The following is a 17,580-nucleotide window of genomic DNA, read 5'->3' as shown; positions in this document are numbered from 1 at the left end:
AGATAGCATTCATGTGGGCCCGCCAAACACACAGGAAGATTAGGAGGAGGATTGTATCAGCATGGATGTATGGGATAACACTCAGCAGCAGTCTTCAAGGGATGGTTTTCAGTCCCCAGAAACCCAAGGAGTTGTATGTGGTTGGAAGGAGGTCGTTTCTGACAATGTCATCCTCAGTGACCCAGAGGACTCACAATCGAATGTGTCTGCAAACTTACGCTGCATGGCCTCCCTGATTCTGCAAAGCCTGCGAAAGGACCCTAGGATTCGTATTAAAATCAAGGAGAGGTATTATTACTGGCTAGCAACCCTTCTTGATCCACGTTACAAGGGTAAGGTTGCAGAGGATGAAACATCTTCAGGAGGCCATGAAGAAAGGTTTGTGCAATGCGTTTCCAGACCCTGGGAGGTTACAATTTCTTGGTGCTAGACAACATGTTGCTGAGGCTTCGGTCAGTCAAAGGAAGAGCGGTGGAGAAGGTGGCCAGCTGAACGATTAGATAATTTTTTAGTCCTCAGTGCCAAGGTCTGATTGGTTCAAGCAACCATCTCCAACATCTGCATTACATGGTACAAGAATATCTTGGGGCAAGAGCAGACTTGGAGACCTTTCCAACAGACCATCCACTGGGTTACTGGGTCTTGAGGATGGACCACTGGCCAGAACTTGCTCAATATGCAATTGAGCTACTGGCCTGTCCTGCATCCAGCATTCTTTCTGAACGCACATTCAGTGCTGCTGGAGGGTTTGTAATGGATCATAGAGTGTGACTGTCCACAGACTCCGTTGATAGGCTCACATTCATAAAAATTAGTCAGTCCTGGATCAGCAGCAGCTATCAAGCACGGGATGCTGATGTAACTTATTGATTTTTCTATGGATGTGGAATCCCTTGAAGACTACCTATGCTGAGTGACTATCCTATTCCTCCTCAATCTTGATGATGCTAGCAGACCATCAATATTTTGGGTTTAGGGCACCACCACCAGTGCCTAAGGCCCAGTTTTTCTGCCCCTGTTTAACAGAGGCATGTAATTAAAATTTTTGATCAAATATTTTACAGCAGGGCCCGTTCCTGCATCCAAAAAGTGTAACTGTGAGGGGGTTACAGTGCTCTGGCACCACCAACATCTAGGCCCTTGTACACACGGTTTTCTCAATGATCTTTCATGTGTATTGCCAGGACCCGACAATACATTATAGCCGTAAGCAGTTTTAAATGACTTTTTTTTCCTTTAGAATTGTCATTTTGCTGTGGTATTGTTCTAAACCCACGAAAACTGCGCCACTTTAAAGGCATTCTATAGACACCCCCAAGCATGATATTTAAAGGAATATTTCATTTTTATTGTTTCAATTTAAGCATTCTTAAAATCGCTGCTCCAAAAAAGCGGATGTTTTTAAAACTTTTTTTGCATTGATACATGTCCCATGGGCAGGACTCGGGTCCCCAAACAATTTTTAGGGCAAAAACTTGCAAATAAGTCTTTAAAATTAGCATTTTTTATTTTTCACATTCATGTCCCATAGGGGGGTGTTCGGCTCATTCCTAATTAGGACATAATGATATGTACATGATATAAAATTACAAAAAATAGGAAATAGCATTACTGTCATATTTGTACAAAATGTTACAACAGAGCATTTATTTACTCAATGACAAACAAATAGTGATCTTGTTAAATACAGTTTAATGGAAGAGAAAAGACATTATTCTAATTAGGGATGAGCTCGATGTTCGGGTCGAACATAAATTCAATTCGAACATCGGGTGTTCATCAGTTCGCAGAACAGATAACATTATGCAGTGTTTGTGGGAAATTTTAGCCTGGCAGAATGCCCCATAATGCACTTCGAGATCTCAGTGCATTGCTGTATGATGATTGGCCACAGCATGAACCTGACCTGGATGCTTTAGCCAATCACTGCACGCTCTGCTGCGAGAGCCATAATTGGCCAAAGGCAGGGTGCTTTTGGTCAATCATGGCTTAGGGGGACTGAGTCCACTCCCTACACTATATAAGGCTGCCTTACATAGTGGCAGAGTGGTAGTGCTGTGGGTGTGGACAGAGAGAGCTTGAGATTAAGCAGGAAGGTTATTCAGTTAGTGGCAGTGTATTTGATGTATATATATATATATATATATATATATATATATAGGGATGAGCTTCGAGTTTGAGTCGAACTCATGTTCGACTCGAACATTGCCTGTTCGCCTGTTCAGCGAACAGTAAACAACTTGGGCTGTTCGCGGCAAATTCGAAAAGCCGGAACACCCTATACAAGTCTATGGGAGAAATCTAAACTTCTAATTTTAAAGGCTAATATGCAAGTTACTGTCCTAAAAAGTGTTTGGGGACCTGGGTCCTGCCCCAGGGGACATGGATCAATGCAAAAAAAAGTTTTAAAAACGGCAGTTTTTTCAGAAGCAGTGATTTTAATAATGATTAAAGTGAAACAATAAAAGTGTAATATTCCTTTAAATGTCGTACCTGGGGGGTGTCTATAGTATGCCTGTGAAGGGGCGAATGTTTCCCGTGCTTAGAACTGTCCCTGCACAAAGTGTCATTTGTGCAGGAAAAAAAGTCTTTTAAAATCACTTGTGGCTATATTGTCGGCTCCCATAATACAGAGAACACTCAATGAGTGTTCTCTGTATTAGCTGGCAATTCATTCATTCATTGACTAAAAAAAAAAAAAAAAAGCGTGGGGTTCCCCTGAATTCAATTACCAGGCCCTTCAGGTCTGGTATGGATATTAAGGGGAACCCTGTGTCAAATTTAAAAAAAAATTGACGTGGGGGTCCCCCTAAATATCCATAAAAGATCCTTTAGGTCTGGTATGGATATTAAGGGGAACCCCGCATCAAATAAAAAAAAAAATTGATGTGGGGGTCCCCCTAAAAATCCATACCAGACCCTTTATCCGAGCACACAACCTGGCAGGCCGCAGGAAAAGAGGGGGGGACAAGAGAGCGGCCCCCCCTCCTGAACCGTACCAGGCCACATGCCCTCAACATTGGGAGGATGCTTTTGGGGTCTGTGACCCCTCAAAGCACCTTGTCCCCATGTTGATTGGGAGAAGGGCCTCATCCCCACAACCCTGAGCGGTGGTTGTGGGGGTCTGCGGGCGGGGGGCTTATCAGAATCTGGAAGCCCCCTTTAACAAGAGGACCCTCAGATCCCGGCCCCCCTGTTTGAAATGGTAAAGCCTATCATTTCACAAAGAAAGTGTAAAAATGGTTAAATAAGACAAACACACTTTTGAAAAATTCCTTTATTAAAAATAAAAAAAATAAAAAAAACATTCCAGCGGTGCTAATCCACTCTTGCTATCCAGCGAAGGATCTCCAGGGTCTAGTGATGGATGATCATATCCAGCGACGGGGATCTCTCAATGCAGCGCTGTCCATGCATCCGACTTCTGTCTCCACTGCGGAGACACTGCGGGCATCCCATTGCTGACGTTTCTTATATTAGGAGGGCGGGGCCACCCGTCACCTGACACCGCCCCCTCTGACGCTGTTGAGGAAAGCTATGGGGTTCCCCAGTGACGTATGGGTGACCCCGCCCCCCTCTGATGTAACGCAGGTTTCCCTTACATCAGAGGGGGCGGGGTCACCCATACGTCATTAGGGAATCCCTGGCTCCCCTCCCCAGCGTCAGAGGGGGTGGGGTCAGGTGACGGGTGGCCCCGCCCTCCTAATATAAGAAACGTCAGCGCTGGGATCCCCGCAGTGTCTCCGCAGTGGAGACAGAAGACGGATGCATGGACAGCACTGGACTGAGAGATCCCCCGTCGCTGGATATGATCATCCATCGCTGGACCCCGGAGATCCATCGCTGGACCCCGGAGATCCATCGCTGGATAGCAAGAGTGGATTAGCACCGCTGGAATCTTTTTTTATTTTTTTTATTTTTAATAAAGGAATTTTTCAAAAGTGTGTTTGTCTTATTTAACCATTTTTACACTTTCTTTGTGAAATCGTAGGGGTACTTTTGTACCCCCTTACCATTTCAAACAGGGGGGGCGGGATCTGGGGGTCCCCTTGTTAAAGGGGGCTTCCAGATTCTGATAAGCCCCCAGCCCACAGACCCTCACAACCACCGCTCAGGGTTGTGGGGATGAGGCCCTTCTCCCCATCAACATGGGGACAAGGTGCTTTGAGGGGTCACAGACCCCCAAAGCATCCTCCCAATGTTGAGGGCATGTGGCCTGGTATGGTTCAGGAGGGGGGGCGCTCTATCATCCCCCCTCTTTTCCTGCGGCCTGCCAGGTTGCGTGCTCGGATAAAGGGTCTGGTATGGATTTTTAGGGGGACCCCCACATCAATTTTTTTTTATATTTGACACGGGGTTCCCCTTAAAATCCATACCAGACCTGAAGGGCCTGGTAATTGAATTCAGGGGAACCCCACGCTTTTTTTTTTTTTTTTAATCAATGAATGAATGAATTGTCGGCTAATACAGAGAACACTCATTGAGTGTTCTCTGTATTACGGGAGCCGACAATATAGCCACAAGTGATTTTAAAAGACTTTTTTTCCTGCACAAATGACACTTTGTGCAGGGACAGTTCTAAGCACGGGAAACATGTGCCCCTTCACAGGCATACTATAGACACCCCCCAGGTACGACATTTAAAGGAATATTACACTTTTATTGTTTCACTTTAATCATTATTAAAATCACTGCTCCTGAAAAAACTGCAGTTTTTAAAACTTTTTTTGCATTGATCCATGTCCCCTGGGGCAGGACCCGGGTCCCCAAACACTTTTTAGGACAGTAAATTGCATATTAGCCTTTAAAATTAGCACTTTAGATTGTGAATGTTCGAGTCCCATAGACTTTAATAGGGTTCTAAAGTTCACACAAAGTTTAGGTCTGTTCGCAGGTTCCCCATATATATATATATATATATATATATATATAGAGAGAGAGAGAGAGAGAGAGAGAGAGAGAGAGAGAGAGAGAGAGAGAGAGAGAGAGAGAGAGAGAGAGAGAGAGAGAGAGAGAGAGAGAGAGAGAGAGAGAGAGAGAGAGAGAGAGAGAGAGAGAGAGAGAGAGAGAGAGAGAGAGAGAGAGAGAGAATATATATATATATACAGTACATACACACACATACACTCTGCATTTAGCATAGACTATATACATAGTGTTTTCTCAATATTCAGCCAGTGCATGCAGTGTATTAATATATATATATATATATATATATATATATATATATATATATATATATATATTCTATATATACAGTTGCAAAAAAAGTATGTGAACCCTTTCAGAATGATATGGATTTCTGAACAAATTGGTCATAAAATGTGATCCGATCTTCATCTAAGTCACAACAGTAGACAATCACAGTCTGCTTAAACTAATAACACACAAATAATTAAATGTTACCATGTTTTTATTGAACACACCATGTAAACATTCATAGTGCATGTGGAAACAATATGTGAACCCTTAGGCCGCGTACACACGAGCGGACTGTTCGCCCAACCTTGTCCGCTGAACAGTGTTTGGGCGGACAGTCCGCTCGTGTGTGGGCTTTCAGCGGACAGTTTCAGCGGACAGTTGGACGGACAAAGTCTTTCGGAAATTCCGAAAAACTGTCCGCTGAAACTGTGTTTGAGCGAACAGTCCGCCCGTGTGTGGGCCTGTCCGCTGTACTTTCGAAATGAGCGGACTGTTCCCGCTCGGAAAGTCCGCCCATTTCGAGCGCGTGTACAGGTAGGCGGGGCCCGCGAAGGAGACGTCGCGGGCTCCGCCGCCTGGAATGGGCTTAAAGGGGAACCCCAACGCCGAAAAAAATCGGCGTGGGGGTTCCCCCCAAGTCCACACCAGACCCTTGTCCGAGCACGCTACCCGGCCGGCCAGGAAAGGGGGGCGAGCGAGCGCGCCCCCCCTCCTGAGCCGTACCAGGCCGCGTGCCCTCAACATGGGGGGTGCCTTGGGGAAGGGGGGGCCGCGCGGCCCCCCCACCCCAAAGCACCTTGTCCCCATGTTGATGAGGACAAGGGCCTCTTCCCGACAACCCTGGCCGTTGGTTGTCGGGGTCTGCGGGCGGGGGGCTTATCGGAATCCGGGAGCCCCCTTTAAGAAGGGGGCCCCCGGATACCGGCCCCCCACCCTATGTGAATGAGTATGGGGTACAATGTACCCCTACCCATTCACCTGTGAAATAAAGTACAAAAAAAAACACAACACATGGAAAAAGTATTTTATTGCACAGCTCCGGGGGTCTTCCGTCTTCGGGGGTCTTCTCGCCGGACTCCTCCGCTATCTGTGTGTAGCTCTTTTACTAGCGGAGGAGTCCGGCTTTCTTCCTCCCCGCCGCCGGCCTCTTCTCCCGACTTCGGGGGTCTTGTCCCCCTCTTCGGTTCTTCTGCCGGGCCACCGCGCCTGGTCCGGTGGCCCGGTCTTCTGTCGCCGTCTTCCGTTCTTCTGTCGCCGCCTTCGGTTCTTCTGCCGGGCCACCGCGCCTTCTTGTAGCTCTTTTACAGGCGGTGGCCCGGTCTTCTGTCGCCGCTGTCGTCGTCGCCGCCGCCGCCGCCGCCTTCCGTTCTTGTTCTTCTTCTTCTTCTCCTGGAGATGTTGACTCGACGAGCTCTCCGGCCGGAATGCCAGGGACACGCTCCGCTGCCACTTATATAGTGACAATGGGGCGGTGTCACATGGTATATGTCACATGGGTTGGTCACATGGGTTGATGTCACATGGGGACTATGACATCGTAAGGGGGCGGGGTCACCATGTGACCAACCCATGTGACATATACCATGTGACACCGCCCCATTGTCACTATATAAGTGACCGCACAGCGCGGCTCTGGCATTCCGGCCGGAGAGATCGTCGAGTCAACATCTCCAGGAGAAGAAGAAGAAGAACAAGAACGGAAGGCGGCGGCGGCGGCGGCGACGACGACAGCGGCGACAGAAGACCGGGCCACCGCCTGTAAAAGAGCTACAAGAAGGCGCGGTGGCCCGGCAGAAGAACCGAAGGCGGCGACAGAAGAACGGAAGACGGCGACAGAAGACCGGGCCACCGGACCAGGCGCGGTGGCCCGGCAGAAGAACCGAAGAGGGGGACAAGACCCCCGAAGTCGGGAGAAGAGGCCGGCGGCGGGGAGGAAGAAAGCCGGACTCCTCCGCTAGTAAAAGAGCTACACACAGATAGCGGAGGAGTCCGGCGAGAAGACCCCCGAAGACGGAAGACCCCCGGAGCTGTGCAATAAAATACTTTTTCCATGTGTTGTGTTTTTTTTTGTACTTTATTTCACAGGTGAATGGGTAGGGGTACATTGTACCCCATACTCATTCACATAGGGTGGGGGGCCGGTATCCGGGGGCCCCCTTCTTAAAGGGGGCTCCCGGATTCCGATAAGCCCCCCGCCCGCAGACCCCGACAACCAACGGCCAGGGTTGTCGGGAAGAGGCCCTTGTCCTCATCAACATGGGGACAAGGTGCTTTGGGGTGGGGGGGCCGCGCGGCCCCCCCTTCCCCAAGGCACCCCCCATGTTGAGGGCACGCGGCCTGGTACGGCTCAGGAGGGGGGGCGCGCTCGCTCGCCCCCCTTTCCTGGCCGGCCGGGTAGCGTGCTCGGACAAGGGTCTGGTGTGGACTTGGGGGGAACCCCCACGCCGATTTTTTTCGGCGTTGGGGTTCCCCTTTAAGCCCATTCCAGGCGGCGGAGCCCGCGACGTCTCCTTCGCGGGCCCCGCCTACCTGTACACGCGCTCGAAATGGGCGGATTTGCCTCCTCCTTACGTGGGCGAGTCCGTTCATTTCAAAAGTTGAGCGAACTGTTTGCCCAACCTTGTTCGTCAAACAGTCCGCTCGTGTGTGGGCAAGTCCGCTCATGCAAATTTTGAGCGGACTGTTTGATGAAACTGTTTGCCGAACAAGGTTGGGCGAACAGTCCGCCCGTGTGTACGCGGCCTTAGGCCGTGTACACACGGGCGGACTGTTCGCCCAACTTAGTCCGCTGAACAGTGTTTCAGCGGACAATCCGCTCGTGTGTGGGCTTCAGCGGACTGTTTCAGCGGACAGTCTGACGAACAAAGTCTTACGGAATTTCCGTAAGACAGTCCGTTCAAACTTGGTTTCAGCGGACAGTCCGCTCGTGTGTAGGCTAGTTCGACAGACTAAGTTTGGCGCATGCTCAGAAAGGATTTACACGGCGAAGGTTGCATTGCAGTGTATTGGACGTCGAATTTCTCGTCCCGTCGTACGTGCCGTTCACGTCATCGCGCACGCTTTCAGCGGACTGTCTGCTCATCGTGTGTGGTCAAGTCCGTTCATGCAAATTTTGAACGGACTGTTTGTCGGATTGTCTGACAAACTTAGTTGGGTGAACAGTCCGCCCCTTGTGTACGCGGCCTTAGACTAATGAGATCTCCAAGAGCTAATTGGAGTGAGGTGTCAGCCAACTGTAGTCCAATCAATGAGATGAGACTTGAGGTGTTGGTTACAGCTGCCCTGCCCTATAAAAAAAACACACACCAGTTCTGGGTTTGCTTTTCACAAGAAGCATTTCCTGATATGAATGATACCTTGTACAAAAGAGCTCTCAGAAGACCTATGATTAAGAATTGTTGACTTGCATAAAGCTGGAACGGGTTATAAAAGTATCTCCAAAAGCCTTGCTGTTCATCAGTCCATGGTAAGACAAATTGTCTATAAATGGAGAAAGTTCAGCACTGCCGCTACTCTCCCTAGGAGTGGGCGTCCTGTAAAGATGACTACAAGAGCACAGCGCAGACTGTTCAATGAGGTGAAGAAGAATCCCAGAGTGTCAGCTAAAGACTTACAAAAGTCTCTGGCATATGCTAATATCCCTATTAGCGAATCTACAATACGTAAAAGACTAAACAAGAATGGATTGCATGGGAGGATACCACAGAGGAAGCTACTGCTGTCCAAAAAAAACATTGCTGCATGTTTACAGTTTGCACAAGAGCACGTGGATGTTCCACAGCAGTGCTGTCAACATATTCTGTGGACAGATGAAACCAAAGTTAAGTTGTTTGGAAGAAACAATAATTTTATCTTGGTCTCATCAGACCACAGGACATGGTTCCAGTAATCCAGATCCTTAGTCTGCTTGTCTTCAGCAAACTGCAGGCTTTCTTGTGCATCCTCTTTAGAAGAGGCTTCCTTCTGGAACAACAGTCATGCAGACCAATTAGATGCAGTGTGCAACGTATGGTTTGAGCACTGACAGGCTGATCCCCCACTCCTTCAACCTCTGCGGCAATGCTGGCAACACTCATATATCTATTTCCCAAACACAGCCTCTGGATATGACACTTAGCATGTGCAATCAGCTTCTTTGGTTGACCATGGCCAGGCCTGTTCTGAGTGGAACCTTCCCTGTTAAGCCAGGTCTTGGTCACCATGCTGCAGCTCAGTTTTAGGGTCTTGGCAATCTTCTTATAGCCTAGGCCATCTTTATGTGGAGTAACAGATCTTCTTCCAGATCCTCAGAGAATTCTTTGCACTGAGGTGCTGAGGTGCCATGTTGAACTTCCAGTGAGCAGTATGAGAGAGTGAGAGCGATAACACCAAATTTACCGCACCTGCTCCCCATTCACATCTAAGACCTTGTAACACTAACATTTCATGGTTTTAAGGAGATGAATTATTACTGGCTGGCAACCCTTCTTGAAACTGTGGACAGCCGCACTCCAAAGAAAATTTCTTGCGCCTTTATTGAAAAATCGGGCTATTAGTAAGCACTTTCCGTAGTGTGAAATGCGTCAGTCCTGTTTGTTGTATTGCTTTGCTGTGGCTTGTACAGTGTGATCCTGATTTTTCAATAAAGGCACAAGAAATTTTCTTTGGAGTGTGGCTGTCCAGAATTTTCCATTCATCTTCATTTGCATAACACGCATCAGCCAGCATTTGGGCCTCTTCAGTTCTAGAGGAAAAGCTTTTGTTCTGGTCAACCTGCCTGGAGCGGTGGTCCCTCTCTCTACAAGGGTAAAGTTGCAGAACTCACCCTGCCTTCAAAGAGGGAGCAGAGGATGAAACATCTTCAGGAGGCCTTGAAAAAAAGTTTGTGCAATGCATTTCCAGACCCTGGGAGGTTATCATTTCCTGGTGCTAGACACCGTGTTTCTGAGGCTTCGTTCAGTCAGAGGAAGAGCAGTGGAGAAGGTGGCTGGCTGACTGATACCTTTAAACAATTTTTCAGTCATCAGCTCCAAGATCTGATCAGTTCAAGAAACCATTGCCAGCATCTGCATTATATGGTGCAGGAATATCTAGGGGCAAAAGCAGACTTGGAGACCTTTTAACATCCACTGGGTAACTGGGTCTTGAGAATGGACCACTGGTCAGAACTTGCTCAATATGCAGTATTGCAGTATACTGGCCTGTCCTACATCTAGTGTGCTTTCTGAACGCACATTTAGTTCTGCTGGAGGGTTTGTAATGGATCAAAGAGTGCGCTTGTCTACAGACTCCATTGATAGGCTCACATTTATAAAAATTAATCAGTCCTAGATCAGCAGTTGTAAAGCAGATGATGCTGATGTAACTGATTGAATTTGCTACGGATCTGGGATCCCTTGAAGACTGCATATTCTGCCTATCCTATGCCTCCTCAATCTTGAAGATGCTAGCTTCCAACAATATTTTTGGTGTAGGGCACCACCACCACTACCCAAGGCCCAATTTGTTGGCACCGTTTAACAGGGGCATGATATTACAATTTTTTATATAATATTTCACAGCAGAGCCTGTTGCTGTGCCCAACAAAAGTAACTGTGAGGGGTTACAGTGTTCTGGCACCACCAACACCTAAGGCCCAATTTTCTGCAGAGTATATAGTGCGGTCCATATAGTATATATACTGCTGTTCAGCGTATATAGTGCCTGAGGGCCTAGGGGACCCCACACTATTTTTCTTTACATTTTGGTGCGGGGTTCCCCTTAATATATATACCAGACCTGAAGAGCCCACGCAATTTTTGTTTTGGAATTTTTGGCGTGGTAATGGACATTTTTTTAAATGATATTTATCTATATTGCTGGGATCCGACAATACATTACAGCCTCGAGCAGTTTTAAATGACTTTTTTTCCTTTAGAAATGTAATTTTGCTGTGGTACTGTTATAAACATGGGAAAGATGGGCTACTTTACAGTCAGACCAAGGGGACCCCCCACCACGATATTTAAAGGAATATATCATTTTTATTGTTTCACTTTAAGCATTATTAAAATCACTGCGTTTCGAGAAAAACGTAAAAAAAAATTGCATTGATACACGTCTCCTGGGGCAGGACCCAGGTCCCCAAACACTTTTTATGGCAATAACTTGCATATAAGCCTTTAAAATGAGCACTTTTGATTTTGCACGTTCGCGTCTCATAGACGTTAACAGTGGTCGTGTGTTCGTACAAATGTTTGCCTGTTCACATGTTCTGCTGCTAACCGAACCCGGGAGGGTGGTCGGTTCATCCCTAACTCTAATGTACTTAAAGTGTACTACAATGTAAATCTAAAGTTCAGATGTCTAACTGGTATTTATTAACACAGTTTATTGTGATAAATCTATAAAAAAATATCTTTAGCATATCATTTCATATAGAAGCAGCACTGTATTTCTTCACATATGACTGTGCCCAGGCACTCATTCTGATAGCAGACACTTCCACTAATATAGTGGCTTCTTCACAGCCAGAGAGTGCCATGGAATGAATGAAAAGGTAAACAAAAGTGCAGCTACACAATGCCTAATGTCAGTACCTTATCATTCACAACTGACTTGTTTCACAAAGAATACAGTTCCTGAGTCAATGTTCAATTTAAGGAATGTAAAAAAAAAGGGGGCTATATATCCTGTGAAATTCATGTACATGTACATTCATGTATGTGCAAATGGGACAAAAATTAATGCAATTTGCTATTTTCTCTCCAGGTTGAATGTTATTGCTCATACAGAATAGAAAACACTGCATTCTGGTAACTAGATGGAACTGATGATCATAGTTAATTGGTATTTATTTACAAAAATTAATAGAAGGGAATTATTACCTGGTTTGTATAGTGAAGCACTGGATAAATTTGAATGTGAAAATCCATCTGACGTATTTGTGTGATACTACTTTTACTTGAATTGGACATGAGATTTCTTTTAAGTTTCAGCTTATAAATGTATTAGTAAATATAGATAAATGTCTGAAATGTATTTAGATAAGAAAAAGGAGTTGCGCTAACCTATATGGACAAAGATTGGTATGAACCCCAAAAAGAAATATATATGTGCCAATCCAGGAGTGAAAACAACTGAAAACCTCAAGTTGTTACACCTGAGAGGTAAATCACTTCAATCAAATTGTGCATGTGTATACATGTGCAACACTTTGCCAACACGAATAAGATACAACTATGTATCTCCAGTGATCGCATCAAGGAGAAAAACCACTGTGTGTTAAATAAAAATAAAAATATAAGGCATAAGTGATGAACTAAAACTCAAACAGGGTGCAAAACAAAATAAACATAAATAATATAATAAACAAATGAAGAAGCAATTCTTCATTTGTTTATTATATTATTTATGTTTATTTCGTTTTGCACCCTGTTTGAGTTTTAGTTCATCACTTATGCCTTATAATTTTTATTTTTATTTAACACACAGTGGTTTTTCTCCTTGATGTGATCACTGGAGATACATACTGTAGTTGTATCTTATTCGTGTTGGCTAAGTGTTGCACATGTATACACATGCACAATTTGATTGAAGTGATTTACCTCTCAGGTGTAACAACTTGAGGTTTTCAGTTGTTTTCACTTCTGGATTGGCACATATATTTTTTTTTTTGAGGTTCATACCAATCTTTGTCCATATAGGTTAGCGCAACTCCTTTTTTTCTTATGTTGATTCTGTGTATTTTTGGTGAACATTAGAGTTGCAGCTTCCGATTAATTTTGTATTTTGGGTACTCCGTAGCGCAGTTTGTTCCCCCTTTTTTTTTCCTGAAATGTATTTAGTCTGCTAGGGGAGCATGTTTTTATCCTCAAAACATATTTCCTTCTCTGGTCATATTTGTTTTACTAAGAATAAAAATTCAAGCACTATTTATAGCTTTCTTCTTTTCAGATTGAACTCTCCTCCCCTCTTTGGAGCCTCTCTTGGCTTCATTCATATTTTTGGTCTTGGCTTGGCCTCTGAAAATCCAAATTCTGGGAATTGGGGCCATGATAGAAAATGGTTTTCCTCCCTGAACCATTTCCATCACAACCTGAAAAGTTGCTTAATAGAGTGATGTTTATTAACTGTCTCATCTGGGAATTGAGGTCCCTCGTCATCCTTATTGCTCAAGGCTTCATACCTATTAGACAACTGAATATCCCATCTACTGTGAGGTGTATTATACCTCCCAACTGGAACAGAACCATTTCTCCTTTGCGGAATCACATAATTCCTTCTAACTGGATTTTGAAAGTTTCTATGGGATTCAAGAGCACATTTCCCCTTAAAAATCATTTTCAGATGAGGAGATTTTATATTCTCCCTTGTTATTCACTTTTGGGATTGAATTGTGGTTTAGCTCCTTCTACGCTTTATATTTCTCAACATATTCTCTATTGTCCTTATAAGATCTATCTTCATAAGGGGCCTGGTGCCTGCTTCAAACACAATATGGGTTTTGTAATCAACAATGCCCCTATTATTATTTTTTTTCTTCATAATTTTTTGTTCGTATTCTTCCTTTTCTACGTTTTTTTCAAGGACTTTATTTATTTTGATCATCAGTTTCATACAATGGCCAATATGCGGTATTTTCCTGATTCACTCAAAATCTGCAAAAATAGCCTAATAACATTCAGTTTTGACCCTATTGGTACAGAATATATACACTATACACTATTTCATCAAAAATATTTGGACACCTGTCTTTACCCGCACATGAACTTGGATGGCATCCCAGTCTTAGTCTGTAGGGGTCAATATAGAACTAGCCCACCATTTGCAGTTATAACAGCTTCAACTCTGCTAGAAATGCTGCCCACAAGGTTTAGGAGTGTGTCTGTGGGAATGTTGGACCATTCTTCCAGAAGTGTATTTGTGAGGTCAGGCACTGAGGTGGACAAGAAGGCCTGCCTCGTAGTCTCTGCTCTAATTCATCCCAAAGGTGTTCTATCGAGTTGAGGTCAGGACTCTGTGCAGGTAAGTCAAGATCCTCCACTCCGAACTCACTCATCCATGTCTTTATGGATCTTCTTTTGTGGACTGGTCCAAATCATTTTGTGGAGGGAGGATTATGGTGTGGGGTTGTTTTTCAGCGGTTGGACTTGAAGTTTCACAGGACGAATAGTTTTGTGATTTTTTTAGTGCACCCCTTGGAGCATGGCTATTTTTCTACAAACTCATACCAGATCTCAAGAATAGCCCCTCTACTATAGGGATACAAGCTAATTTTTCATTCAAGGTCCAAAGAAATACATGGGAATTTTCTCTTGCTGCTCTACTTGCACTGACATAGTGATCTCTACCTTCCATTAGCAGTCTGGGATGGACAGACACATACAAACACATACACATAGGCCCAGAGGCGTAGATTGAAGCTTGTGGATCCTGATGCAAAAGTTGACCTGCTCCTCCCCCCCACTACTTCCAACGTGCATGCAGATACATCCACCGCACGCCAAGATACTCAAAGTGGCTTAGGAGTTCCCAGAGTTCCTCCTTACATCAGAGGACAGGGATTACCGCTGGAGAATCAGAGGACAGGTATCACCGCTGGAGAATCAGAGGACAGGGACAGGGATACAGCACTATATACAGAACCCCCCCCCCCCCCACACACACACACACAAACACACACAAACACCACACAGGGCTGAAATCACATTCCTTTACACACAGTCTGTCGATCTTCACAGGGTGTATCTGGACAGCACTCTCCTCCTCTTGCCTCGCTGAGCTTGATTACCATTTCATGTTTCCAGCACACAGCTCAGACACTTCCCCACCCTGGGCTGTTCTCACCTCATGCTCCTCTCCATTCAGGAAATGGCTTACAGCTTCTCCCCAGGCAATGGGAACAGAGGGGTGTGGACTGTGGAAGGCAAAGTAGGATCTCAGTACTGGAGCATGGCTGTGGGGCCCTAGGGAAGATCAGAGGTGGATTTTGTGGAGGATATGATAATATGACAGGGAGGTTGCCGGGGCCCCCTGGACCTAGGGGCGAGGTTGCAATTGTGACCCCTGCAACCCCTTATGCTATGCCCATGCATAGGCCAATGATTGTGAAAGACAGAAAGACAAAATAGACATCTTAACCAATGAGCAAATAGCTATTGCAAGATTGAGAGAGAGGAATTAATTTTAATTATTTCACAACAAACCTCAATCATTATGGTCTGATATTGAGTAAATGTTTACCAAATACTAATTGTATGAAAAGTCAGTTTCCATTTAAAAAGCACAAATATTTTGCTCTGGAAAATATAGTATTGTACATTAAATATAAATAGACACATCCTAGCATGCAAACATTCATTTGAATATAATTAGTGCTGCTAAAGGCAGATCTGAAAACGTATCAGCCAGATCACTGATAAGAAAAAAGGAGACCCCTAGAGTGGTCTTTAGGAAAGTAGAAATGTAAAGAGCCTTATAGCTCCAAATTAAGTGACTATGGGCAACTAAACCAGCACAGCTACCATCCCTTCCTTCCTTTCATTGAATGGAATGTACTAATACAGGAAAAAAAGATGTGTAACCTGTGCCCATGTTCAGCAGGGTCAAAAACATTTTTCAGATAGGAAAGGCAGGGTAGTCCCATAAAAGAATTGTTGACCTGCTGCTATAATTTTGCAGTGTATATAATCATCTGTCCCTGTGGCTTGACATATGAATGTAGGACCATTAGGTCTTCATGAGTAAGGCCGCGTACACACGGGCGGACTGTCTGTCCAACTTAGTCCGCTGAAACGTGTTTCAGCGGACAGTCCGCTCGTGTGTGGGCTTCAGCGGACTTTTTCAGCGGACAGTCTGGCGGACTAAGTCTTTCAGAATTTCCGTAATATTGTCCGTCCAACTTTGGTTTCAGCGGACAGTCCGCTCGTGAGTAGGCAAGTTGGACGGACTAAGTATGGCGCATGCTCAGAAAGGATTTACACGGCCGAAGGTTGCATTGCAGTGTATTGGACGTCATATTTCTAGTCCCGTCGTACGTGCTGTACACGTCATCGCGCAAGCTTTCAGCGGACTGTCTGTTCATCGTGTGTGGTCAAGTCCGTTCATTCAAAAGTAGGACGGACTGTCTGTCGGATTGTCTGACGGACTTAGTTGGCCAGACAGTCCGCCCGTGTGTACGCGGCCTAAGACTTGGGGAGCACAGGCAAAACATACAGAACAGCTCCCCTGATTACAGTATCTCTGGACACTTTATTGCCCATCACAACAGCCATCTTGAGTTGTTAAAAGTTGAAGCTATCCAAATGATTCCACCTAATCTTTTATTAGGGGAAATATACAAACAAATTATGCTCCCAGAAAGCTTATTGGATTTTTAAAGTTGACTGTTTACAACCAAGGGCGTTTGGGTTACTAGACATACAAACAATTCTACATGTTTTTCCACCTCTATCTAGCATGTATGAATTATTATCAGATGTTATATATTTTTCTAAATATTTACGTTGATAAATGTAAAAAAGTTTTTTATACGTTTATTTATTTTCAATAAAAAAAAAATCCCTTTACAGTGTGAATTTCTAGATGTATGAGCGATCAGGCAATTGATTCTGTCTTCTGATTTTATTTATTTGTTTATTTATTTATAATTTTTATTCTGCTTCAGTAATTGACTTATCTTGGAGAGAGTTGTGGATTTTTATTTTAGATATTTTCGGCTTTATTTTAATATGTGCATTATTTTTTTCCACAGCAGCCACCAAGCAGGTAAAAAATTGCTTCTTGATAAACTTCGGAGGTAAAGCTGTCATATAGGTTGAGGAAGGCTTTCTCCAAAAAAATTACCTATAATCCTTTGCAGTGTGCAGTGAGGAGGTGAAAAAAAGTTTTGATTTATCCCATTACCAAGCATTGTTCTGACGCCAGAATGTGGCGCCGATATCTAGTACAATTTGGACTGATTTTCTCTCACACAGTGACAGCCGCACAGAAATAGACATTCTGGTAAGTGCTTGAGGGCAGAATTGTCTTAATTTATGCACCACCCTCCACTGATTTGCAAGTACATTTCTTATTGTTTCTTTTGTTTTGTGTGCCATTTGAATAAAGATTTCACTGCATTTTGATTGACCCTCTTTTAATTTTTTTTATAGAACTGATAACAAAAAAGTTCAACAATATGATTTTTTTTTTAAATAGAACTACAAGCGAAACTTTTTTTTTTTTTCATTTTGGATAGTTATAACCCTTATCAGATTTTTTTTTTTTTTGCCATCTGTGTCCCATTGCAGACATTTTCCTTCACTTCCTGTTCCATAGCCAAACAGAAAGTAAGAGGAAATCCCTGCTAATTAAGAGAATTTCTTGGGGACCTCCAGGAACTAGTGTGCCCATTGGCAGATTTCTCCTCTATTGCAT

This window comes from Lithobates pipiens, unplaced genomic scaffold (assembly GCF_037356315.1).
Source record: "Lithobates pipiens isolate NorthernLeopardFrog02 unplaced genomic scaffold, aLitPip1_a1.2 Scaffold_19, whole genome shotgun sequence".
NCBI lineage: Eukaryota > Metazoa > Chordata > Amphibia > Anura > Ranidae > Lithobates > Lithobates pipiens.
This window is presented reverse-complemented; position numbering follows the sequence as displayed.